The sequence below is a fragment of the Halichoerus grypus genome, chromosome 1 (genome assembly GCF_964656455.1).
Source record: "Halichoerus grypus chromosome 1, mHalGry1.hap1.1, whole genome shotgun sequence".
In the NCBI taxonomy this organism is placed as follows: domain Eukaryota; kingdom Metazoa; phylum Chordata; class Mammalia; order Carnivora; family Phocidae; genus Halichoerus; species Halichoerus grypus.
Window position 1 is genome coordinate 18392743 of NC_135712.1, and position 27940 is coordinate 18420682.

At 38.8% G+C, this 27940-nt stretch overlaps 1 long non-coding RNA gene across 6 annotated transcripts in view; it reads right to left on the minus strand.

Annotated features, from left to right (window-relative positions):
• Positions 1-27940, minus strand: part of LOC118553267 (uncharacterized) — a 297009-nt gene that overhangs the window by 59940 nt on the left and 209129 nt on the right. For 3 of the 6 annotated variants that reach the window (XR_013441523.1, XR_013441577.1, XR_013441538.1), the window contains one exon: positions 937-1119. The exons of 1 other annotated variant lie outside the window; for it this stretch is intronic. This is a non-coding gene — a long non-coding RNA (uncharacterized LOC118553267). Of the gene's footprint in view, positions 1-936; positions 1120-6166; positions 6226-27940 lie in introns of all 6 variants that reach the window. 2 more of the 6 variants (XR_013441578.1, XR_013441564.1) reach the window with 1 other exon arrangement.

Sequence of the window (27940 nt, forward strand, 5' to 3'; positions counted from 1 at the left end):
TATGAGTTCTAACAATTTTGGGGTGGAGTCTTTTGGGTTTTCCACATAAATTATCATGTCATCTGTGAAGAGTGAAAGTTTGACTTCTTCATCCAATTTGAGTGCTTTTTATTTCTTTTTGTTGTCTGATTGCTGAAGCTAGGACTTCTAGTACTATGTTGAACAACAGTGGTGAGAGTGGGCATCCCTGTCATGTTCTTGACCTTAGGGGAAAAGCTCTCAGTTTTTCCCCATTGAGAATGATATTCACTGTGGGCTTTTCGTATATGGCTTTTATGATATTGAGGTATGTTGCCTCTATCCCTACACAGTGGAGAGTTTTAATCAAGAAAGGATGCTAATACCAACAAAATATCAGAAAAGAATTGCCTCATAAATCACCTTTCCCATAGAATAGATTACAATGTAATTTAGACTTCAGAAGCAGTATCCAAAGGATTCACTAAAGGCATTTTTACTAAAATAAGATGTCACAGTTTTCACAGTGCCATTTCTTTGGGGTCTGTAAAAAAAAACAAAAACCAAAAAACAAAACACTGAATATTCAGAAATGAAGCAAAAACAAAACTGCTGGAAATAGGATTTAAAATAAAATGGCTACCAACTTTTGCGCTTTTATTATTTGATATGTATAGAGAGCAACAGTGCATTTATCCAAGTTCTGAAAAGGAGTAATACAACTATAAAAAGATTCTAAATGAAATGACCCTTAGAAATCTATTACCTTACATCATCATATTTTTTTTTTGGTACTAGGCACTGTTCTAAGCACTTTACACTTAATTACATTGAATCTTCCAATCCCAGGGTATACTTATTATTATTCCCATTTTGCAGATCTAGAAACTGTAAATGTATCTCACTTTATAGTCTTAACAAATTTTTTTCCAGTGAGAATAAACTGCTAATGATGCAAAGAAATATCTGCATATTTACTCTTTGCTTGTAAGGGTTACCCATGGTGATCCTGTGGCTGGTCACAGAAGCTGCCTTTCCATGGCTGGAGTTCCAAGTGGATGATTATACGTGTTTGAACAATCTTAATGACTCATATTCTTCTCTTTGGGCTTCTGTTGCAATTCCTCACTTAGTCTTCTTCAGTTCCAGTTATTATGTACACTGTGAATGAAATGGAGAGTGAAAGGACTCTTTTATCTCTGATACAGCACCTGGTCCCAGCAGACACCTTCACCCAATTATCTCCCAGGGCATGATTTTCACTAATACAGAAACCACTCTGAATTTTCTGTGAATGCTCTATATTTCCTTTTGACCAGGACAAAGGGATGAGTCAATATTTATAAAAAAGAGATAAAAGAAGGGGACATATGCAAAATCATGTAAACTTTTAACAAATAATTTTGAAGGGACAGTCAGGAATGTTGGTAGCACGAATGAAAACTGTAAAAATTGGTATCTACTTTGTTCATATCTCAATATTCCTATGGAACTGGTTGTGAGCTTTCTGTTATACATTTAAAAGAAAACTCAAGATCTCTGCAGAATTTTAAAAGAAAAAAATACGGATAAACAATAAAATATTAAACTAGACAATAACAATATGGTAGGATAGTTAGGGAAAATGTTTAAATAAGAAAAAGGCAGTACTAGTCTTCTAGATAATTCTGCATAAACAGCAAAGTCTTACAGTAATCCAGGAATAAAGTCGTTTTGCCCATCATGAAGCTATATATGAATGAATGTCAAAATTAAAATATTTATGAGGTCTGTGTTTCTCCAGGCCACAGCAATCTAGTAAATGGTACCTCCCCATCCTGGGCCTCATCTGCTACTGTAGGACTTCCAGACTCCTACAAAGAAAGAGGATTCCCCAGAGACTATTTCTAGGTACTCCTATCAGGTTGCATCTTCCAGTTTCTTTCTCTCTAACTCCCCTTGACTGATGTTATTGACTAGCCATATGCCAACCACTAGATTGCATGAAGGTCATTTGGCACTTCCATGCTGCTAAGGACCACCATTAAGATGGTTTGGTGTGCCCAGCCACCAGTACTGTTGTCACTGCAGGAAATTCTGGGTATTGCAATAGCAGAGCAGAGCTATCCTGGAGAATGACTGGGGTGCCGTGTCCGCCTCTGGCTGTTGTTAAAACCTACTGGCCACAGATGCCAATAGAGTTAGGACAAACACACACCTTGAGGCCTGGGCCACTGAAAGGGTAGTCTCCAATATGCCAGAGCTTCCTATGTTCTCTCTGTCCCTTAACAAATGAAGAAAATGTTGCACTTTGAGCTAACTGGGAAAACTGCTCTTTTTCTGAAGATGCTAAGCTCAAAGAAGCAATAGTGCATGTTCCCAAGATCTCAGGGGCTATCTTGTGAAAATATTGCTTTCATTTTTGACCTAACATCCTCTCCTCTCCCTTAAACTTAGACATAGATCTACAAGGAAAGAGCTTTAGGACAAATTCTAGTGATAGACATTGTGCTCTTATTGTTCAAAAAAAAAAAAAATCCACTCTTCTCTGAAAACTGGGACATTTTATGGGAACATAATTCTGCCCCTTTCCTCCCTGAGGATGAACCTTGCCCAGGAGACTTCATCATTTCTCATACAAATAAAATCTCAGTGAATCTGCTCCAGATGTCTACTCAGTCTTTTGGACATGCTGGGAGTGAACAGTTGACGTTCAATGTGGGCAACTGCCTTGTGCACTACAAACAAAATAAATGGTTTCAATGACTAGCCCATGTCTCCCAGTAAAGAATAAATAGCTATAAAGTAGAACTTAACTGAAACTAGTGTTTGGTCAAATTCAAATGAAGAGAGAAAATAATTTTATCAAACTATTTATATGAAGTCATTATATATTTCATTTTTTTATGTGATTTGACTATCATTTTGGCAATCTGTAGACAAGTGCTTAAGGACAGGACAGTAGAAACCAAAATAATGGCCAAATGTTTATTCATTATATAACAACTTTTGAGCAAATACATGGCATAATATAAGATACCTAAAGTGTTGCATGAACAAAATGCTGAATAGAAATAAAAGTCCTCTTTGTGTTAAGCCTTTCTGTACCACATACCTCACATCTTGTCCTTCCAGATCAAATCTCCATCCCTCTTCCCTGTATCTCTTCCCAGGGAGCCTACATTGCATGGACTACATCAATGAGTTCCCTTATCTACTGGGTTTCTGGTTGAGTTTGGTCAACAGGGAGATCCCTCAGGAGATCAGAAGGAAAACAAAGAATAAGATAGGGTATTTACTTGGGGTATTTATTTGGGCTGTGACTCTCAAACAAAAGTCTTAATTCCCACGGGGTATCTTTACCAAGCAGCTGTTTCTGCTGGCTCCCTCCTCTTCCCCATTCAGGTCCAGGGCTGGCAACATTCCCCACTGACACTAGCCCGGGGATACTTCACCATGCCTTGTAGTTTCCCTAAACTCTACCTACATATTTCATTAAACTCTTTTCCAATTACCCAGTTTGAGTGTGTCATTTGTTTCTTGCCCTGATTGAAACACTCACTCTTTTTTCTTTTAAAGATGTACTTATTCATTTGAGAGAGAGAGAGTGTGCATGAGTGCAAGTGGGGGAAGGGCAGAGGGAGAGGGAGAGAGAGAGAAGCAGACTCCCCGCTGAGCGCAGAGCCCAACTCAGGGCTCTGTCTAATGACCCTGAGATCATGACCCCAGCTGAAATCAAGAGTCAGACACCCAACCAACTGAGCCACCCAGGTACCCCTGAAATGCTCATTCTTAAAAAAAAATGTATCTGAATATGAATCATTTAATATACTAAATAGACCAGAGTCTCTTTTTGACTGCTCTGGATTTCATTACCTATTTATTTGAGAAAGCAGGCAGGAGACCTGTATTCTAGTCCCAGCTCTACCAGTATAACCAGCTTCAGGACAGTGAAGAATTCCCCAGGGCCACTGTTTTCTTAAAAACAAATTAAGGGTGTTAGACTAAATGATCTCTAAGATCATTTCTAGCTCTATGATCGTAGGAGGGACTAATAAATTGCTTTGTGGCAGCTTTCAAGAATAAACAAGCCAATAGAAACAATTCAATAGACTCAGAGCTATAAGACACCATAGGAATATTTTTATGTAACATCCTTATTTCTTAGGTGAGGAAACAGACACAGAAGAGAGAGGAGACTTTTTCAAAGTCACTGGTGATAAGCATACTTCTTAGGGGCAACCAGCAGAACCTTGAAGTCCTTGCTTTTATTCACTGCACTGTGTCACTTCTCTCCACACTTGTTGGTTTGGGCTGTTATTGTCACACTCTTTCCTGCTCTTTCACATACTGATGCCCCATGTTTCTCATTTTCAGATCTCGGTTGAAATACCAAATGATAAGACTTCCCTAACAACGTGATCTGAGGAAGTCTCCAGTGACCCCTTAGCATTGCTCTGCATCACAATTTCCTGTGTTGCCTTCACAGCACTTATCCCAAGATGTAATCAAATACTGTTTACTTGTTTCTGTTCTGTCCCCTTTCTCCACTAGACCTTAAGCTCCCTGAGACCAGCAGCATGTCTCTATATTTAAAGCATAATTTAATGCATAACTCTATACCCAACACCCAGTAAAATGTCTGGGGCAATATAGGCAGTCAGTAAAAGTATATGTTGAATTCATTAGTGAATGTTTTACAGAACTACAAACTAGGGTATAGGATGTAGTTGTCCAAATGCCATAATAAAAGTTAGATTTAAGCCCAAAGCTCTTAAATTCAAAGTGATCATCTCAAGAAAATATCTTCCTCCCTCTCTGCTCCTTTTCTATACAGCCCTCCCTAATGGGCATGATTCACCATGAGAAGTGGTACCACCACCCTACCACCAAGAACCAGGGAGCCTTTGGAACAATGTGGTAGCATTTTGGGTGACACTATCTCTAAAGAGATGCTCCTGGCATTTAGTACAGCACAAATGGCAATCGTGTAAAACAAAGAATTGCCCTGCCCCCAAATGTTGCAGGAGCCAAAATTTTCTCCAAGATTTTCCTTCCTCAGGTACCTCAGAGTCACCCAAAAGATACAAATCCATGATGACATGAAGTTATCATTAATTTTGAATGTTTCCGATAGTTAATGACCCTAACACACGCCATCGGCAATGAAGTGCTCAGCTGACTGGCTGGTCTGAGGAACAAAGGAGTATTAATAAATGTTCTGCCTCTATTCTCTTCTTCCAATTCCAGAGACTGGTGGTTACACAGCAAGAACATCTCAAGAAGTGTTTTAGCTTCCCTCACTGCAATTTTGCTTTGATAGCTATGTTTCACCCAAGTAATGGCCACATGTGGCTGCCCCCAAGGGGATGGATGCAACTATCCATTGTTCAAGCCAGGATATATTTTCACCTGACAGCAACCTGTATTCTATTCAAAGGAGAGCTTCATTTTATTGTTGGTGAAGAGGTGAGTGATAACCTGTGAATGTACAAGTTGTTGGGAGTATGAATAACATACTGAACATAAGTCCTTTTTATGGTCTCCATTCTTTAGGGGAAAATCCAATCAGGCGGTACTGTTTTCATGTCACCAGGCTTGAAGTATGTCTTTGGAAATAAAAACAGTGGCTTTTACATGTCTGGAGCATGGATTTAAGTAATCAGGCCCTAAAACTATGAGATAGCATTAAAGTTAAAATAGTAGAGGCAATATTTCTACTTAATACTAAGGAGAACAAAACAGAAAAGTCCATCAGGTTACTAAAAAGTAAACCTGGTACATTTGTAGACACCCACTTTAGAATCACTTTCATTCACTTATTCATGCATTCAGGCATTTATTCAACCAACAGATTTTTATTGAGGACCTATTTTGTGTCAAACACTAAATTTTGAGTTGATAGCAATGAGGCCTGAATAATAAGCAATAAGCAATAATAAGCAATAAGCAAATAGGCCTGGTACCTTGACTTATAGAGATTACAGTAATCTCTACATTCTGTGCCAGAAAAAAAAAATACCAGTCACTACAAAACTAATTTATTAAATTCAATTGTAGGAATTTATCAAATGCAACTGTCAAGTCACATCAGTCCAAGGAGCAACCCTTAGAGGTCATTAAGCTTGAATGTGTTATTTCAAAGGTAGGAATGCTAAAATCGTAGAACGTGAAGTGGCTCAGCTGAGTTGAGTGTACACAGAGGAAGCTGCAGGCCTGGGGCTCATACCAGTTAACACAGGGGAAGTTACAGAGGATCTTCATCGACACATAAGGCTGACAGGACCACTAAAAGACAAAATACAACAAAGTGTGCTTTAGCTAAAGTTAGACTCATAGCTCATGTCATCCAAAAATTCTTCCTTAAGAACAATTGTCTTCTAAACCCAAGAGGTTTCCTTTTGTACTGTTTTAATGTGACTTAACGTTGGCTGTTTTCATTCAGTTTTGTGAAGCCCATTGGTTATATATATCTACGGTGCGGTTTCTTGTTGGTTAGTTTTAGCAAGGCTCCGTACTTTATAGTTGGAAAAGCCCTTTCTAGAAGCCAATCTGAAAAGGCTACATGATGTATGATTCCAACCATATGACATTATGGGAAAGGCAAAACTATGGAAATAATAAAACAATCAGTAGTTACCAGAGGTCAGGAAGGAGGGAGAGATGAATAGGTGAAGCACAGAGGCCTGTTAGGGCAGTGAAACTACTCTGTCTGTTCCTATAACGGTGGATCCATGTCAGTATACATTTGTCCAAACCCATAGACTGTACAGCAACAACAGTGAGTCCTAATGTGACCTCTGAACTCTGGGTGATGATGAAATGTCAACGTCGGTTCTCCAAGTGCAGCCACTGTACTGCTGTGGTATAAGATTTTGCTAGTAGGAGAGACAAAAGTCAGGGCAGAGGGTATATGAAAAATCTCTCTACCTTCCCCTTCAGTTTGCGGCAAACCTAAAACTGCTCCAAGAAAATAAAGTACAAATCATCAGTTCAATAAACAAGGAGGGAAGAGTAGTGCTACCTGGGGCTACCTTTACTAATTAATATTCCTTCATTCATTCAACAGACATTGCACACGTCCTATGTGTCAGTCAGGATCGTAGGTGCTGGGGCTTTACCAGGGAACAAAAACTCTCTGGAGCTTCATTCTAATGGAAGGATAAGGAGAGAAAATAAAAATAATAAATAAAGCATTGACTGTGGAAATGCTCTGAAGAAGATAAGCAAGGTAAAAGGAGCTGGGGAACAAAAGTCTGTGTTTTTGATAGGAAGATCTGGGGCTCTGGATTCAGTGCCATTTAAGCAGAAAATCTCTTGATGAGGGAGTGAGGCTGGCAAATATCTAGGGCAAGAGTGTACTGGGGAGAGGGAGAAGCAAAAGCTAAGAGCCTGAGAAGGGAGAACACAGGACCTATTTGATGAAGAGCAAGGAGCCCATTGTGGCTGGAGCAGAGTGAGCAAAGGGGGATTAGGTCACATGAGTAACGGAACAGTTTAGGCAAAGGCTTTACGCCATGGTAAGAATTCTGGATTTCATTCTGAGTGAAATAGGAAGTCACTGAAAGGCATATATATATATATAATATATATATATATATTACTACACTATACATATATATGGTGTTACTATGTGTTTAATTCAAATATTTAAATTGTGTAATATATATATCCTTTTGCTGTAATATTTAATACTTGTATATTGCTTTTCAAATTTCAATGTGCTTTCATCTATATAACTGCATTTTTATCCTCACAGGGGAGCTCGGTGGTGGAGTGTGAGGGAAAGCTGTGAAAAAGAGATATATGGGTTAAGGTAAATATGCAGCCTGAGACCATATCAAATTAAGCCTGGTTATCTGTCCCATCATAACACGCATTAATTTATCAGCACAGAGCTCCATCTAGCACATCCCTAATGGATATTTTCAGACTATAGATGAAAAAGAAAATTCTGGAAATTGGGTCACCGCCATGGATCTTGAGGGGACTGGGGCATAGTTGGGGTGTTGGGTAGCAGTGAGGAGGGGTTTGCAGAGAAGTGGCACTGGAATAAAATTAGGAGGACTTCCAAGTGAGGATTTATGGTTCCCTCAAGTTTTTTTGTTTTGTTTTTTACTTCTAAATATCCCCCTACGGTATGCCTGGAGAATACTGGTCAAGTTCTGCCCAGCCTTTCTTAGCCAGCCTCCCAGAGGCACACCAAGAAATAAAATTTCACAACATAAAATTAGGTCTCCAGCATTCATTTTCATTTTTAAAAGTCTTTAGATCTTCTCTCTGAAATGTTCTACCATCCTATTTATTGTTTCCTGGACTGGAGAATCGGGTTCAATGTGTGGTTCTGTCTATGCTTCTGAATGTTTATAATCTCTATGACACTACACAAAAATACACAGTTGATTCTATCCATTTTATGGCTGGTGACTAGAGACAAGAAGGACTGTGATAACTAAAAGTATATGAGGACTGGTAAGGTCCTTGGTTCTTGTGAATGTTCTTATGGAATGTTTTACTAGCTTTCTGTCAGACTGACATGCAGCATGGGACCTTTCACTTCCTAAAGGTATTGTAATTTGTGGTATATATTTAATATTCTTTGTGCATGCCTTTGGGAAGATAGAAAATAAAAATGGAAAATATTATCTTACTATCCTTCGCCTTTAAAATGAATTTAAGGAGTGTGTGCACGTCCAAAGTAGAAATTTCTAGTTTATTGCTATAACTTTTCAATAGTCTCTACATTTCCAATGATGAGTAATTTGGTGTGTATGTGTCTGATGCTCATTTAAGCATTCAAAGCAGATGGATGTGGAGGTAATGTCAAAATCTAGAGAATTCATCTCACATTTATGAATATAAATCACTGTTTGCCCCAAATTAGTCAATTACTAAATAAAATTTATAAACCAGCCAAATGTCTCCTATGTGAATTACCAGATTTCAATTGCTCACCTGCCTAAACCATTCAAAGGAGAATCTCCAATTTGAAAATAGCTACACTGTTTTTCATTATAAGATCAGCATTTTCCTTGGGTCAATAGTTCATAGCATTTTCCGGCTTTCTCTCAAAGCTATCCTCATAAAATGAGTCAAAGGAAAAAAGAAAAATATGGACATTTTCCAAAAAACTGCTATTTCTGCAAACTTCTTTTCTGAAATAACAATGCCACCTCCTAACTCAGAGCCAAAACATGATTTAGGGGTTGAATGATTATATTCTAATGAAGTAATGCCATTTGATTTCTAACTTTTTAAATTTCACATTTTACATTTCTGAGTGGCATAAAGGAACACACAACTCTTCAATACATACAGAATGAAAATGAATTGAATCCAATATTGAAATTATCAAAACACTCAATACCCTCAGATGTAGCTGAAAAAAAATAGAATATCCTAATTGCCCTGAAAAGAGGGAAGGGGTGAGAAAGCAGTCTAAAAAATTCTAAAATGCTCCAGAAATATGTAGACCACTGCTTCCAAATACATATTTTAGAATATTTCAAACAATTGACAGGGTTGTTAACTTTCCTCTTAAGCTCTGTGCATAGAAGATTCAGCTTCAACTACAGATCCCTGAACAATTTTCACTTGTCTAACCATAGTGGGATATTTCCTAAAAAATACCCTGAAAAAAATCATACGGTTTTAGTTTGTTAGTGTGACAGTTGCCTTCCTTTCTGATTCAATTTATCCCCACCCTATGGTGCATCCTCCCCCTTTAGATAGCAATGATTATGAAAGCTGATCTGGGTTAGTTTCCCTTTTTCTATGACCTGGATTTTCAGAGTTCAGGCTAAAAAAGTAAGAGAGGTTCATGTGTGGGGGCACAGGGGGTGCGTGCATGTGACTGAGTGTGCTGCATGAGTACGAATATGTGGGTGTGTGCATCAACGTGAATGCATGTGAGAGTGTGTGCGGGTGGGTGCACTCACAGTGAACACACTGGACTTGGGAGTCAGTCAGAGTGAGACTAAAGTCCCAGTTCCACTGCTTACAAGCTGTAGGACTTTGTTGAAGTGACCTAATTTCTGTGAGCCTTGGTTTCCTCATCTGTAAATGGTAAGTCATTTAGTATGGACTATAGCTTTGTGCAAACTTCTAAGAACTATCTGTGATGGTTAATCTCTATGTCAACTTGCCTCAGCTAAGGTGCCTAGCCGTTTGGACAAACACTAGTCTAGATGTTGCTGTGAAGGCATTTGCGGATATGATTAATGATCGCAATCAGCTAACTTAAGTAAAATAGATTACACTCCAAATTATGGGTGGTCGTAAGAACGAAGACTGAAGTTTCCCAAGGAGGAAGCAATTGTGCCTCAAGACCGCAACGTAGAAACCTTGCCTGAGTTTTCAGCCCACTGGTCTGCATTACACATCTGGAGCTTGCCAGCCCCCAAAATTACATGAATTAATTCCTTAAAATAAAATCTCTCTCTCTCTATAAACACACATACACAAACACACACACACACACACACACACACACACACATATCATGGTTCTGTTTTCTGAAGAATCCTGACTAACATATTATCTCATGTTGTTGTCATGGAAATGAAAAAAGTCCCCTATGAGGCTAGAATATTGTACGTATTCAATACATTTAGGTCCCTTACCCCACTACCCCCTCTCCTCCAAAAGTTACAGGGAGTCCACTTGTAAGGCAAGTTCTGAAAGCAAATTGGCTTTGTCCTTTAGGATTTGCAGGAGAGCTGGGGAAGGGGGCGGAAGGAGAGAAAATCATACAGGATAGATGCTCTCACAGGAGCTGCCTGAGACAAAAAAAAAAAAAAAAAATTTTAAAGTCCAGTGTGTTATTTGCTGTCTTTCAGCCCAGATCCAGCCCTAGGCTGGGTCTCATTCTGCCAGAGGAGAGGGCTCTAAGCCTGGCTGGAGTCATTATCCTTTAAATGAGAGCTACTGACCTGATTTCTGGAAACCATCTCACATCAAACCCAGACCCAAACTGTGTTTCACTTGGGCTCTGGCCTCTCAAAAGCAATCGGAGAAAAGGGACTCAAAAATAACTCCATTAGAAGAAGCACTAGAAAGTGAGGCTGAGGTTTTTCTTTGTCACTGAATGTGATAAAAATAATGCAAGTCCTTAAGTACCATCACCGCTCCTGATCAGAATTTCTAAGGGAGAAATTTAAACCAAAGTCAGCTCAGTTACACAGCTGACACTACTTTCATAAGGTATATTGATACGGTCTTATTTCTCAATAACCAGACATATAATTCACTTTCATCTCTCTCTGGACTCCCTAAAGCCTCCTAATGTAGGTTAACCTGATTTCACTTGGGAAGATGTTCAATTTTATGATCATCACTTAAGGAAACACAATCGCAAACTTCCATAGTCAACCTAAACCAATTCACGAATTCAAAATTTCGGTGGCTTTCTTCATGTATTAAAAAACTGATTTCCAGGGCGCCTGGGTGGCTCAGTTGGTTGGGCAACTGCCTTCGGCTCGGGTCATGATCCTGGAGTCCCGGGATCGAGTCCCGCATCGGGCTCCCTGCTCACGAGGAGTCTGCTTCTCCCTCTGACCCTCCCCCCTCTCATGTGCTCTCTCTCTCATTCTCTCTCTCAAATAAATAAATAAAATCTTTAAAAAAAAAAAAAAAAAAAAAAAACTGATTTCCAAAGATATGTGTCTAAGAAAGGGTTACGGGGACACTCATGCCCTATTAGAACGGAAATTGGGCAGATCTTCCTGAAGAGCAGTTTGACAACATACACCAAAATGCAAAATGTGCATATCTTTTGACTCTATGTTTTCACTTTAAGGAAATGATCTAAAAGAAAGAAAACAAATATGCAAAGATGTATGCGTGAGAGTCATAATTCCAATGTTGAATACAACATAAAATAAAACCAGTATAATTATCCATAAGGATAATGCATAATGATCATCCATACAATGAGATAGTCTACAGCTACCACAGGTGAATCATGCAAAACTATTTTATGTCCATATTATATTAAGCAGAAAAAGGGGGATTTAGAGCATGCTCCCATTTTGCTTTAACAAAAATATTATCTGTATGTAAAATCTCAAAGAATACATACAAGAAATTGTTATCTCTAGGACGTTAGATGAAAGAGTACTATTATTTCTTTTTTTTATTGCTTTTTGGGGATAAATGGTCCATTTTTATAATCAGGAAAAAATAGTTATTTAAAATTCTAACTAGAGAGAAACTAATATAAAATATTGGTTTTCACATATTTTAAGGAGATTTTTAATTTTCAGAGTTTCAGAAAATTGGTCAGTAATTCTTAATGTAAAGCATAAGCAGAAGTGGATTTTTTTTTTCCATATTCAAACAATTCTCTGAAATCCAAGGAGTCCACAAGAAACTACTGAAATCCTCAATAACCTTGCAGATAAGAGTGTAGGCTGAGAGCCATGGTAACTACTGAATAAATACGTTTGGCAGTGTCTCTAACTCTGTGGAGATGCATGAGCAGTTTGTCAATGAGTGACTTACATACATGCAGATGGATTCCAAGCCCTGTCTACCATTGACTCTATCCTGTGCAAGTTGACAGAGCTTTTTCATCATCTCAGCTGAAACTATTTCTGCATTGTAAGTTTGCATAGCAATTTCTCTCTGGATATTTTCCCATTAATTTTCCAAACAAACCCATCTTAAAACTAAACTCCAGACAGAATGTGGTTTAACATGAGCTCAGGGGTAAGGAGAGCTCAGTCATTTCTGAAGAGGGTTGATGTGTATAACAGGGAAATGTGTAGTATTTGTCTATCAAGACAACAAACTAAAGGCAGCAATCTGGTTTTCTGTTCTAGGACTCAACTGTGAATGGAGAGGTATGGTAAGCCCAGCTGCTTCTAAGTTGTGTAAAGGAGTGACAACAAAATAAATATAAAAAATAAAATTGGTAAATAATAATAGATAAATAATAAAATTTAGCAATCGATAAGGCAGATCCTGGAGTCCCCTTATTATGCCAGTTTTAATCTTTGAGTTTCTGCCTAGTGGAGAAGTGGGAAATGGGTTATGTGGAGGAGACAGAGCAGAGTAGAAGTAGAATTTGGAGGACTCAGAAAAGAACCATTTAGCAACTGGTATAAAATTATTTCCATATTTTAACAATGCTACAGCCCTACACATCTTTGATTTATGCACCTGGCATCAAGACTAGCTCTAGCGCCTGGGTGGCTCAGTCAGTTAAGCATCTGACTCTTGATTTTGGATCAGGTCATGATCTCAGGGTTGTGAGATCAAGCCCCTGGTCGGGATCCTTGCTCAGCAGGGAGTCTGCTTGAGATTCTCTCTCTCTCTTCCTCTCCCTCTCCCCCTCCCCCTGTTTGCACTCTCTCTCTCACTTGCTCTCTCTCTCCAAAAGAAATAAATAAATCTTTAAGAGAGAGAGAGAGAGAGAGGGAAACTAGCTCCAGAAACCATGCCTAAATCGGGATTCCTTTAAGCCAGTGATTCTAAAATGTGAGCATCCCCCCCACGACTTCCAATTACAGGGACATTTGGCAACACTTGGAGACATTTTTGGAGCTACCAGTATCTAGAGGTTAGAGAGCAGGAATGCTGCTAAACATCCTACAGCCTCCACAATAAAGAGTAACCTGATCAACTATACTTCAATTGAAAAAAAAAAAATGGAAGAATTATCTGGCCCCAAATGGCAATAGTGCCCAAGCTGAGAAATACTGCCTTAAACATTGTATAAAAGTTATAATAAAGTCTTCTAATAATATTCTTTTACAGGATTAATTGATATTTCAATGGTCGAAATAATCCAACAGGACATAACACAGAAATAACTTCAAAGCTGCTAATATCTGTGCTCCTCATAACGTGAAGCATATTTCTCTTGCTCTTTTTTTTTTTTTTTTAAAGATTTTATTTATTTATTTGACAGAGAGAGAGACAGCGAGAGAGGGAACACAAGCAGGGGGAGTGGGAAAGGGAGAAGCAGGCTTCCTGCCGAGCCAGGAGCCCGATGTGGGACTCGATCCTGGGACTCCAGGATCATGACCTGAGCCGAAGGCAGTTGCTTAACCAACTGAGCCACCCAGGCGCCCCTCTTGCTCTTTGATAAAACAGGAAACCTCAGACACAGTAACATCCTCAGATTAGTTCGGCATATCAAAGGCATTGAACAATTTACTTATGTTCCATTTGCAAAGTCAAAAATACCAACCACAGATTCTTTAAGAAAGGCTGTGTGTTCAGAAAAAAATGACAGCAAATTATTTCCCCAAAGAGCTCCGATTAAACTATTAACATGACCATGAGATGATTAAAATTTTGTCATATGTGCATTTCCCAAGACAAAATGCTTTAAGAACTACCATAGAATGAATGTTTGTGTGCCCCCAAAACTCCTATTTTAAAACCTAATCCCCAGTGTGATGATATTTGGAGGTGGGGTCTTTGGAAGGTGGGGCCTTTGGGAGGTAATCAGGTCATGAGAAATGAGATCTCAGGAATGGGATTAGTGCTCTTATAGAAGAAACCCCAGAGAGCTAGCTCCCTTGCGCCTTTCAACAAGTGAGGACACAGCAAAAAGACAGCTGTCTATGAACCAGGAAGCAAGTTCTCACCAAGCACCAAATGTGCCAATGCCTTGATCTCGGACTCCCCAGCATCCAGAACTGTGAGAAGTAAATTTCTGTTGTTTACAAGCCATTCAATCTATGGTATTTGTTACAGTAGCCTAAACACAGGAAGACAGCAACCAGCAGCATTGACCTCAATTCTTATAAATTCTTGTGTATGCAAGTTGGAGGGCGACTCTGATTTGCCTTATTTTAATTAGAAAAGATATTGACAAATATTTTCTGTCAAGATCCTTGACCAGTGGTTTGTGTGAATGTGTGTTTGTGCGCATGATTGTGTGCATATGTCTGCCAACTACACAGACCTGATGTTGCTGAAGTAGGAGTTTACAAATGTGTAGTGTGTTGGGGCGCCTGGGTGGCTCAGTTGGTTGGGCGACTGCCTTCGGCTCAGGTCATGATCCTGGAGTCCCGGGATCGAGTCCCGCATCGGGCTCCCTGCTCGGCGGGGAGTCTGCTTCTCCCTCTGACCCTCCTCCCTCTCATGCTCTCTGTCTCTCATTCTCTCTCTCTCAAATAAATAAATAAAATCTTTAAAAAAAAAAAAAAAAAAAAAAAAACAAATGTGTAGTGTGGCACCATTAGAGAGAAGCTTCATCCATCCTAGAGAAAGGAAGGCTCAAATGCTTCTTGAGAGGAATATGCTTCATGTTCTTAGGATTTAGTACTCTAGTATTTAATACTTGTGCCATTAGAAATAACCGATTATTGAAAACTATCTAAGTATTTTTCCAAGACATGTTTTTTTTAAGATTTTATTTATTTATTAGAGAGAGCGAGCGTGTGTGTGTGTGAGAGTGGGGGGGGTGGGCAGAGAGAGGGAGAGAGAGAATCTCAAGCAGACTCCCCACTGAGTGCAGAGCCAGACAAAGGGCTCCATCTCAGGACACCGAGATCATGACCTGAGCCAAAACCAAGTCAGACGTTCAACTGACTGAGCCATCCAGGCGCCCCTTCCAAGGCATGTTTTAAGGAATTGTGGACTTAAAGGGGAAAAATCATGTCTATGCCAGCCAGTGCACAAACCCACTAAAATGCAGAAAGATATATTGCTTCCTAAGGATTATATAATCAAAAGACACATCCTATCTCTACCAATTGTCATCAACACAATCTGAAGTTGATGTGGTACTTCATAGTTCATCCAAGGACAACACCTCTCATGAATCAACAACCATCCCTCTTCCCGCTTAGGAGAAAGATCTTTGCACAATTTGATGTTTGCCCATACTTATAAACGGCATCAATAACGCATGTCTAGATAATTCAGTAAGTGGCATTTCTCAAAATGTAATAAGTAAAATAACAGCCATTTTAAATTATTTTTGCCCCTGGAATTTTTCAGCCATCTATGGAGTTCTAGAATTCTAGACATGACACTATTCTTTTAATGATCTCCGTGGCATGGGATCTGCAGAAGGTGAATTCACAGAAAGACTTCAAAGTCATACATTTTTCAATATATCAAGGGTCTAAGTGAAAAAAATAGGCATAAAACAGCAACTTTCAAGATAAGCAAAAATTTGAAAATTTCTACCATGCACCACTTCTAAAAAGCCTACTAGGTTGCACAATATAAATGTACTTAATGCTAATGAATTGTACACTTAAACATGGTTAAAATGGTAAATGTTATGTTACGTATATTTTACAAAAAAAAGGAAAGGAAAAGAAAAGAAAAGAAAAGAAAAGAAAAGAAAAGAAAAGAAAAGAAAAGAAAAAAGAAAAGAAAAGAAAAGTAAAAGCCTACTAGGAAAGCCTAGTAGGAAAAACCAGTTCCTGGAGTGAAAATTCTCAAGATGAGTCTCTTTCTAGACTTATAGTTTATTAAACCTGAGTCTGTGCTATAATCTCAGTATCAACAACTGCTTCCTGCCCTCTCTTTAACTTTGATGGGCTGGCTACGCATACTCACACCAGAATGTCCTGTGTACTGGGCGTCTCTTGTGCCTTTTCTCATGTCCTCTTGGCTCAACTTTTTTGTTTTTTAAGATTTTATTTATTTATTTGTTTAGAGAGAGAGGAGAGAGCATGAGCAGGGTTGGGACAGAGGGAGAGAGAGAATCTCAAGCAGACTCTGTGCCGATTGTGGGGCCCGACACAGGGCTCGATCCCATGACCCTGAGATCGTGACCTGAGCCAAAATCAAGAGTTAGGCGTTCAACCGACTGAGCCACCCAGGTGCCCCTTGCTTCAGCTTTTTACTGCAAGCTGTCACTCAGGACCCACCTCAACACAAGTGTAGCTTCATGGCACCTCTTCTCAGTGTACCACCGACCCACCACTTCCTGTCCCAGGGTTTCTCTGCTGTTACTGCCTGGTACACCTGAGGAAACCACTCAGACATTCTGATGCATGCACAGTTTGGAAGTACGAGGAAGTTAACACCACATAGAAATCAGGCAACTCTGAGGTACATTCCGCATAGCTCATTAGAGGATACCCAGCATATAATATATTTATATCTATAGATGTATATGTTTATGTATGCAGCACAGAACCTCTCTGGAAGGATACCCAAGGAATTGGTGACATTGTTATCTCCAGGAAATGAAACTGGGTGGCTGACAGGGGTGGAGAGAGAATTTTCAATGAATATTCCTTTATGCCTTTTGAATTTTGAACCATGTGAATGTTGGGACATCTTATTTGATGTGAGAACACCTAATAGTCAGGCTGATTCCTGTCATATAGACTGGGGGGGGGGGGGAATAAATTAAATATGGCAAAGTTGTCATTTTGAGAAATTACCTTAAAAAGTCAAGCTTGTCACAGATTATCTTCCCATAAAGATGCTTTTTATAGAGGAAATAGCATTAGAAGTTCAGAAAGCAAGCCTCACATTATCTTGGTCACATTTTCGACAGTACATGTCGGAAATGTTGGAATTAAACTGTTGGTTAGAAACTATTTCTGGTGACCTCGAATTGATTATATATCAAAAGTAGTAGAATGGTGTGCATCATACATCAGACTACTAAACTAATTGACAAAGGCATTTTGCTTTCCTGTGATATTTAAGCAGAAGCCTTGGTCTAGAAGCACACTCAGGTGAATCCAGACAAATTCTGTGAGATCATTTCAGAGGAATTCCTTGATTTGGGTAGACTTCTCAAAATGGCCCCAAGTGCTTCCCAATGTTATATCAAACTTTGGCTACAAAACAGACTTCCATATCACAAAATATAGAAACCACCATTAAGTCTGTTATAAACACAGGAGCTAATTTTACTGATGGTTTCTCCCATGTTTTAAGCAAGCATGAGAAATGAAAATCTGTTTTACAGGAAGATTAATCAATGACATTTCAAATAACCAGTCTAACCTTAGTGAATGTAATTTTCTATTCATATAAAGTAGCTAAACAGTGAAAACTTTCAGGAAACTTTTTGTGCATAAAACATGGGTAAAATGTTTATCCATGGAAAAATGGAATAGAAGATGGTTTTGGCTTGCTTTTCTCACAAAGTGTATCAGCACAGGAAAATATGTACGGGTTTTCAACCTCCATTGTGTGCACAAAAAGAAGATACTGCTCATTTGCATGTGCCTAAACCATGGGATGTGTTCTCCCTACTTTCCTTCTGTGTTTTACTAATTAGATAGGGATTTATTCTTGATAAAATTACAAAATCAAATATGAGTTAAATCAAATTAAAGAAAATGATGAAATTAGACATTCTTAAGCACAATAGAAAAGCAAAAGAGCCACTGCACATCTCAGCTACTCTAAAAATTAAACTATTGTTGGCTGTCCCAGGTTTTTGTCCATAATAATTCATAGGAAATACTATCACATGCTGGAAGAAAGCATAATTAAGATTGCCTATTGGCATTGCCCTACATAATATAATCTGTTTATTCAGAAGCTCCACTTTGTCGGGCGCCTGGGTGGCTCAGTTGGTTAAGCGACTGCCTTCGGCTCAGGTCATGATCCTGGAGTCCCAGGATCGAGTCCCGCATCGGGCTCCCTGCTCGGCAGGGAGTCTGCTTCTCCCTCTGACCCACTTCCCTCTCGTGCTCTCTGTCTCTCATTCTCTCTTTCTCAAATAAATAAATAAAACCTTTAAAAAAAAAAAAAAAAAAAAAAAAAAAAAAAGCTCCACTTTGTCTTCCAAAGGTTGATTCAAGAGCTTCTTAATCCGACAAGATATGTTTTATTATGTTTTCCTTTGTAATGAATATTGGAATAGTTAATGTAGGGACTGATTCTTTATTGAAAACAATATATTACAGGGAAAAACTCTTACTCTGTCTGAGAAAGCAATCTCCCAGTTCCAGTGTGGGTTTATTAACCATCTAAATTTGATCTTCTCATGAAGCTAATTTTTAATTGTCCAACAAGTACATGCAAGGTCTTTTATACCAGAAAAAAAAAGTGACTATTTTAAGCTAAACACTTATTAAGTATCAAAAGCAATAAACCTCACTTAGTTTGTACTTAATAGGCCTTATATTTACTGAAGCCTGAAACTCTTGGTTATTACCACTTATATAACATTAAACTTGGTGCTTATATAAGAGCATGATAGAGGTGACATTAGCCAAATTTAAAAACTCTTCATTAGAAATTGCCTACTGGTCAACAAGGGACATTTTAGAACTACCTGGAGATTTGCAATACTAAAGTTTCTGGGGGTGGTTTAGAAAATACTTCCTGGAATTCTAGGGATGAAACATTTAATTCAGAAACATCAATTTCCCTTCCCCTGATTCGATGCCACTATGGAGGAACACATTTTCCATCCCAGATATGTCGTTTCTGGGCTTCTAGTAACATCCATTTTCTTTCTTCACCATTCCAAAAATCCATAATTTCCCTGGAAACAATGAGAAGTTTTTTTTTTCCACAAAAATAGTATCTATTCAATTCCAAAATAGTCAAGGCACTGTTTGGACAAATAAATCAGCTTATTCAACAAAATTAAATCCATGATGTCATGTTAACAACAACAACAACATTGGTGGTGGGGATATTTAATTACTTAACCTGCATTTGGTAATTTTACAGGTTCAAGAGCCAAAATATGAGTCTATGTTTTCAACCCCTAACCCAGATCAAATTTGTTCTCAATCCAACCTAGAAGGGGGCCTGGTGAAACACCAAGGGATAATTTTAAGGGTCATATTCTAGAGAAAATTTTAAGGGGTGAAGAATCTGGACTATTTTTTTTTCTCCAGAACTCACCTGGATGGAGCACCTTTAAAGTATGAACACATCTTATCCATGGACTTGTTCAAAACATTCTTCTATTTGTGAGTCTCAGTAGCAGACAATCCCCCCAGGAGCTACTCTGGGCATGCTGGACATGATGGACCTGACAATATATGGAATGAAAAATGACAGGCTGACCCTCCAGTTGAAATTGATCTGTTCCTTTCAACTTTGAAGCGTAAAGAGTTATTTGTCATTTTCACTCACTCTGCAGGTATGGAATTTTCTTGTAACAGTTTATGGGGTCGAAGCTTTGGTCACTGTGCAGTACTCTATTTCTTTTCCTACTGCAGAGATGGAAGGCCCGAATATGACTTATAGCCCAGGCAGTAACCAAAATGACAACATGTAGGAAAGAATAAATTGACTGACCCCAGAGCTAAGCATCCATCTCAGAGATTTACGGTAGGGACCATGAAGAGATATCTAGTAGCCAAGAAGTACTTCTAGAGTCCTTGAATTTATGGTGCTCTTCATTTCAACCCACCTAAGAAATTGGGGTTGAAACAAACATGGTCTTATATTCCCCATACTACAGTAATTGTGGTAATGGTGGTCATGTTGTTAGTAATAATAGTAATAACTGTTATAGAAACATTACAACCTAATATTCTTAGAGTTCTATAGTAGATTTTGCTATAACTTTCTGAAGAAGGCTGACTGAACCTAATTGAAAAAAGACCTATCAGCCTATGTATGGTAAAGACTCTCCCCCCACCCCCAGTTTTACTGAGATATAATTGACATACAGCCCTGTATAAGTTTAAGGTATATAGCATAAAAACTTAACTTTCATATGTTGTGAAGTGATTACAGTAAGTTCAGTTAACATCCATTATCTCATATAGATACAAAAAATGGTTATTTTTCCCCTGTGATGAAAAATTCTTAGGATCTTTCCCCTAAACCCTCTTGCCAAGAGGAAAAAGGAAAAATCCTTAGGTGCTGCAGAAAAAAAATAATGAGGCCAAGTAAAGAATTTGGATGCAAAAAAATGTATGCCCTTAATTAACTACCCAAACTTGACTTATTTATTGAATCTCCCTAGCTCTCAATTTTATCATTCTCACAATGAGAGGTTAAATGACATCTAATTTCCATCTTGATTCAGAAATTCTAAGATTCTATGATTAAATATGTCAGCAAAAAATAAGTGAATATTAGTTTCTCACCAAAATTATTTCCAAGCCCACATTTCACATTTTGTATAAACATAAAGAGCTATTTTTTTTCATATTTAACCCTGAGCAATACTTGAGGCACTTGACCAAGATTATCGAATACATTTATTTCCTCATAGGGTGACCAGCAGTTAAAACAGGACTGTCTCAGTCTTACAACTCAAAAGGCCCACGTCCCAGAAATCTCCTAGGCCGGTGCAAACCAGGAAGGCTAGTCACCCTATGTCACTACCATACTACTACTGTCACTCCAACCACATCCTCCATAGCTCCTCTCTCCCATAGGAATTAATACCCTCAGTCAGAAGATTCAGTTCCACTCAGTTACTGATTTTATCTCAACCAAGAAATGTACTGGATCTGAAATCTTGCTACCCCCTGACCCCTTATCTATGGCCCTGACAACCTGCCATACCCTTCCCCCATTCTCATGAAAGGGTTGTGCCTGCCATTTGTATTCCCTGATGAAAGCCAGAGTCTTCTCTTGAACCAGTTCAACTTCCCACCTGATAGTGAGTTCCACTACTTCTTTCATTTCTACAATGACCCCAAAACTGGGCTCTCCTCTCACTATTCCAAACCTCCCATTCAGTCTTGAAAGAGAATCTAGGCCAGCCCAGGTCAAGCTGAGATGGACCTATCCCTCTGAGCATCATAATGTAAGCAAACATCCACCTCTGCAACCATCCCTGGTTCCTCTCAGTGCTGACTTCTCTATTCTTCCACTGGCTTGCATTGTTGGAGATGCCAGCCCAACATATAGCCAAGCTCACCTACACTGGGATATGGCCCTGTCATCCTAAACTTGACATTTCTCATATTTGACTCCTTCAGCTTTAATTTACTGCTGAAATCTGTTGTGACATAGGTGGTACGAATGTTCAAGACTCTGCTTCTCCCCCACATTGATATCAGCTATTCCTCAACGTTGTTGGAACATGGCTACAGAAAGGGTTAAGTCAGTAAGAGAACGAGACTGCTAACCCCCATGAGAGTCTCTTCAGATACTTGATGGACAACTAGAATTTCATGCAATTTTAATACACACGTATTCTATTATTTTAGCATGGAAAAAGTATTCTAGATGAGGACTCATGATCTTCAGCTTCAAATAATATCTTCAGAGCTGGGTAGGAATCAGATCTGCTGTCTATCGTCAGTCACTAGAGCAACCAGGAGTATTGATTGAATCTAATTCACACTTCCTGGTAGAGTTTTTCAGTACTTAGTAGCAAGCCCCAGAAATAACGAGCACAAGCCCCAGGAGGAGCTAACCGCCCCCCACCCAAACCCAGAAGGTTAAGATGGTGGCCAGGCTGCAGCCTTTCCGAAAGTAGATCCTCACTCTAAGCTAAGACATATACCTCATTCAGGGCACATCAGATGTGGGAGGAGATGAAAAGCACAAAAGTAAGTACTGTCCACTAGCCCTTTTCCCAAGAGCAATTTCAGAAGATAGGATTCAAGTGACTCAAAAAAGAGGCAAAACTTGGAGCCAAAACACCTGGGCTTGCTCCCTGCTGGACAGGGAATGTCATATGGCTTGGGAAATCTGGGGTAGAACAGAAGACAGAGGCAAATTAAGTAGCAATGGAGAGGTGAGTGGTCAGGAGGCAGGAAGCCAAGAGCTGCTGGAGCTAGAAACTGCTGAAAAGGCAGGTTGGCAGCAATTCTAAGAGAGACAACGGGAACCAACCAAGTCAGAGCAGCAGCCAGCTGAGTTAGAGCAAAGCTGAGCTCTGTCTGCACAAGACAAAGCCAGACTGGGACCCAAAAAGGTGTCGTAGAAGTGACACACTAATGCAACAGGTGGGGAACCAGGGAGCTGGGGAGTTCATGGGTCTGCCTTCCCATCATGACTTCATTCTTTAAAGTCCTGACAAAAGGCACACACTGTTAAGTTCTTGCTCTAGCTTTTCTTCACTTTTCATGTATCAGAAGAATCAGGTGTGTGAAACCACTTCAGTGACCAATCAGATATGTAAGTAGTAAACTACCACATATCCAAGACCATGTAGTCAGAGATGGTGGAGCAAACAGTAGTTACAGTGACTAACACCTACTGGAAATTATGCAGAGTCTGAGGGTAATGGAATTTGGCCAAACTCACTTTGCAGAGAGCTGTCACCACTGATATTGAATTTCACATGTGTGAGAGAGAGTACAGGAGAGACAACTGGCTTAGAAAAGGAAGGTGTCTTTCTCTGCTAATCCTCCAATTATTTCTGCTACACCCCCCACCCCCATCAAAAAAACCCAAAACAAACAAACAAAAAAACACATTGGAATAAGAAACCTGAGTAAAGAGTTAGAGAACCAAAAGTCAAGATAAGGATGTGCCACTCATAAATTATAAAATATTAGACATTACCTAAATGTTCAGGGACTCAATTCCTTTATCTGTAAAATGAGGGGGAGGTGATGTTGCTTTCTCAATCTTACCATAAATGTAAAATAAGAAAGTGACATGTGAAGAATGTTAAGTGCTACAAACACATACTACAATTATGACTGTATAAGGATAATGCGAGACATTTTTTATTTCCATTTTATCTCTCTTTTACTTCATCTCTTCCTTGTTTCTCTTTTTACTTCTCTACCCAAGCCATATAGGGAATATGCTACTTTCAGATTGAACAGCTTTCCAATCGTAGCAAAATATGATGAAGTACAGAGAAGCCAAAAGGAATGTGGAATGTCAGGCTCATCAGAAATGCTATTTATTAAGAGCAATTGTTAGATAATGTCTGCATACTAATCACTGACAGAAGATAGCATTAGCTCAAAAGCATTAAGATATTACCAACAGCCTTTCCTCTATGTTTTCCTTCCTATCCTTCCCACATTGTATGTTTTACTTTGTTCTCCCTTCAAAATGGTGTCATTTCCCTGGTTTTCAGCCAAGTAAGTCTTCTGTCCTTATGTATAGAATTTAAAGTCACTTGATTATACATAAAAACATTACTAAAATAGACTGCACTTTAAAATGCCTACGTAATACAGTGACTATGTCTATTATTTGTCAGAGACTATCTAATGGAGACAAATTCTGAAGCCACTGTTCTGGCCTTATGGCTTCCTTTACACTCTAAGGAAAAAAAAAAAAAAAAAAAAGGACAGGGGAAAGTAAAATGGAGAGAACTGGGGGTGCCTGGCTGGCTCGGTCAGTGGAGCATGCCACTTTTGATCTTGGGATTGTGGGTTCAAGTCCTGATAGAGTGTAGAGATTACTTAAAAACAAAATCTTTAGATAAACAAATAAATAAATAAAATGGAGAGGAACTGGAGCATTGAAAATATTATCAATATTTTAATTAAAAAAATCTAAGCTGTCTTGTGCTATGCACTGAATATTTGTGTCCCCACAAAATTCATATGTTCAAATCTCATCCTCAACGTGATGGCATTTGGAAGTGGGTCCTATGGGGGTGATTAGGTCATGAGGATGGCGCCCTCATGATCAGGATCTGTGCCCTTATAAAAGAGACCATTGGGAGATCCCTTGCCTTTCTACCATGTGAGGACACAGTAAGAAAGCCCTGTCTATAAACCAGGTATCAGGAACTCACCAGACACCAAATATGCCAGCATATTAATCTTGGACTTTTCAGTCTCCAGAACAGTGAGAAATAAATTCCTGTGGTTTATAAACCACCCAGTCTATGGTATTTTGTTGTAGGAACCTGAACAGACTAAGCCATTCTGGATTCCCTCTCCACTCCACTGCCCTATATCCAACTGGTCAATAAGCCTATTTTTAAATATATGTACATTCTAGTCTCTCTTCCCAAGACTGCCTTTACCAAATCCTCTACTGCCTCTTCCAAATCCTCATAACTAAACCATCAGCTTTGCTGGTGTAGTGGTGTCATGCATGATTCCTAAATCTCCATAATCCTAAATCTTATAATACTCTTGTAAATGCTTCCTTCTCTTAGTCCTTCATTCTTTCAATCTACAACTATCCTCTGCTTCTCTATTTAAAAGCCTTCAATGGTTCTCTGTCACTGATAGACTGACATCAAATATCTAGAGCTCACCCCAGATCACACATCCAGTAGACTATGTCTTAACACTTTTTCACCAAGCATCTTTCTCTTCAAAGTGGACTCTTTGTAAATTATCACCACAGCATGATTTTTAAAAATGAGATCTCATAAAAAATCATTTTAGAATGATTATACAGTTTGAACCCTGAAGATTAGCCTTTCATGTATAAGAAAGATCCTTATGTTCAGGAAATTATCATTGTCCTCATAGAACTTAAGAGTTGGGGAGAAAAACATTACCAAGTTGAAATTCTATCATACTGATGTGCTTACTGATTTCTTTCATTCTTTCAACAAATATTTACAGTGTCCATCATGTGTTCTTCATAGTGCTTGTTTCAGTAGACCAAGTGAATGGTCACTGCCAAGTAGGACTGTTAAGGAATGTTTTGTAGAAGAAAAAGAAATCCATTTAAGGCCCTGTGGATAGTAGGGGGAAAAACATTCCAAATGAAAAGTCACAAGTGTACACATGCATGGGGGACATGTTGAAGAATGACATGATTATAATGGGCATAGTGTGTTGGAAAATGTAAAATCAACATATAATGCTAAGGTCTAGTACCACATAAATGTTAAGGAATTTTTATAGCAACTTTTGGAGATAAGAGTCATTATTACCTGAATGGAGGTGGATAAAAGTTAAGTATAAGCTTCATGATATCATCATAAATATTTAATGGATCACTTTCTGCATCAAGGCATGACAGGGTTCATTGTGTAGAGGATTTTCAGTAAAGCACATGTATGGAGAAAGAGGAAGCAAAAGGAAGGAATATCCCCAAATCAGGGTATATGTCAATATTTTCGAGTATTTGGATCTCACACAATAGGCAAAATGGTACCACTGAAAGGCCTCTTTGATGGCTTCGTTTGCTATCTCTACAATAAGACGTGTTGATAATATTAATCTTTTGTGACTGACTGACTGAGTCAAACCATTTCTTTTAGGATTGGAGTTGAGTTTCAGTAATAATTTTTTTTTTTTAAAGATTTTATTTATTTATTTGACAGGGAGAGACACAGCGAGAGAGGAAACACAAGCAGGGGGAGCGCGAGAGAGAGAAGCAGGCTTCCTGCGGAGCAGGGAGCCTGATGTGGGGCTCGATCCCAGGATGCTGGGATCATGACCTGAGCCGAAGGCAGACGCTTAACGACTGAGCCACCCAGGTGCCCCAGTAATAATTTATTTTGATAGTATACTAATTATTTATTTTCATATTACTTGGAGTAGCAGAACATATGTTTCAAAACAGTTGAGGAACAGAACAGAGAATCCAGAAACAGACTCATACATTTACGCTCAGTTGAGTTGCAACAACTCATGGAGAGTAGAAAACACTTGACAATAAAAAGGAATGAAGTACTGACATGCTCAAAAACATGGATAGATCTCAAAAATAATATGCTGAGTGAAAGAAATCAGGCACAGAAAAGAACATACTGCACCATCTCATAGGAAGTTTAAAACAGTCAAAACTAATCTATAGTGATAGAAATCAGATCAGTGTTTTGCCTGGAGTAGGGAGTAAAGATTGACTACACGGAAACACCGGGGAAATTTCTGGGGTTATGGGAATATTCTATATCTTATTTGGAGTAATGGTTACAAGGTATATCCTAGTTTCCTAGGGTCGCCATCACAAAGTGTCACAGACTGAGTTGCTTAAACAGCAGAAATTTATTGTCTCACAATACTGGCAGCTGGAAGTCTGAGATTAAGGTATCAGCAGAGCCATGTTTCCTCTGAAGGCACAAAGGTTCTGACCAGGGCCTTTCTCCAAGCTTGTGGTAGTTGCTTGGCTTCTGGAAGTATAATTCCAGTCTTCCTATGACATTCTGCCTATGTGCATGTCTCTGTGTCCAAATTTACTCTTTTTATAAGGATAAGAGTAATATTAAATTAGGTCCTGCCCTAATGACCTTATTTTAACTGGACCACTTCTGTAAAGACTCTTTCTCCAAATATGGTCACATTCTGAGGTACTAGGGTCTAGGACTCCAATATATCTCTTTTGGGGGGAGGGGGACAAAATTCAACCCATAGCCCATGGTTTATACATTTGACACAACTCACAAAAGTGTACATTTAAAATGTGCACATTATAACCATGTAAATTATACTTCAATAAAGTTGATTTTAGAAAAATTGGACATCTATGAAAATTTTGACATGTAAAATGCATATTAGAACTTATGCTCTTCTCTGAGTACAATAGGGTGCTAAAAGGATGAGCTCTGATTTTGTCCTACATTCTTGAATTATATTAGAGCCAGCATATTAAACTGAGCAAAAAGATGCCCATTTGTCCCATTCATCCTGGTACATAACATTAACCAAGTCTTGTTGAATGCTGCTTATATTTTGCACAAACCAAGTGATTTCCTGATAAAGAGCTGACTTTTTTAAAACATAAGAATATGAATGGAGTTAATGTTGAAGTAATAAAAAGAGTGGCCAAAATTTAGAATCCCAAAAGGTTTTAAACCCCTTTACTTGGGTTTCATCCATGGAGCGCAATGTTGAAAAGGGCTGTACTTCAGTGGGAGGAAATCTTACCCTGGAATGAATTGTGGGGAACTCCATAAATCCAGAGACTTGCAGAATGAAAAGCCCTCTTAGAGGCCAACAAGAATGTCTTCTTTTTAGAGAGGTTAGGTGCTTTGCCCAAGGTCACACGGCTAATGAGAGGTAAAACAGGGACTGGAAACCACATTTCCTGACAACTTAACTGATGCTCATTCCAAACCCCTGCTCTGTCCACACTCAGTTCTTGTTATGCTCTGTGTGAAATGCAAAGGAGAGAAGGAAGCATTTAACATGAACAGCACAGAAAGAAGGAGACAGAATTTCATGTCCAGGAACGTCAAACACTAATTTCTTTGTATGATAAAAATGCAAGAGGGGCGCCTGGGTGGCACAGTTGGTTGAGCGTCTGACTCTGG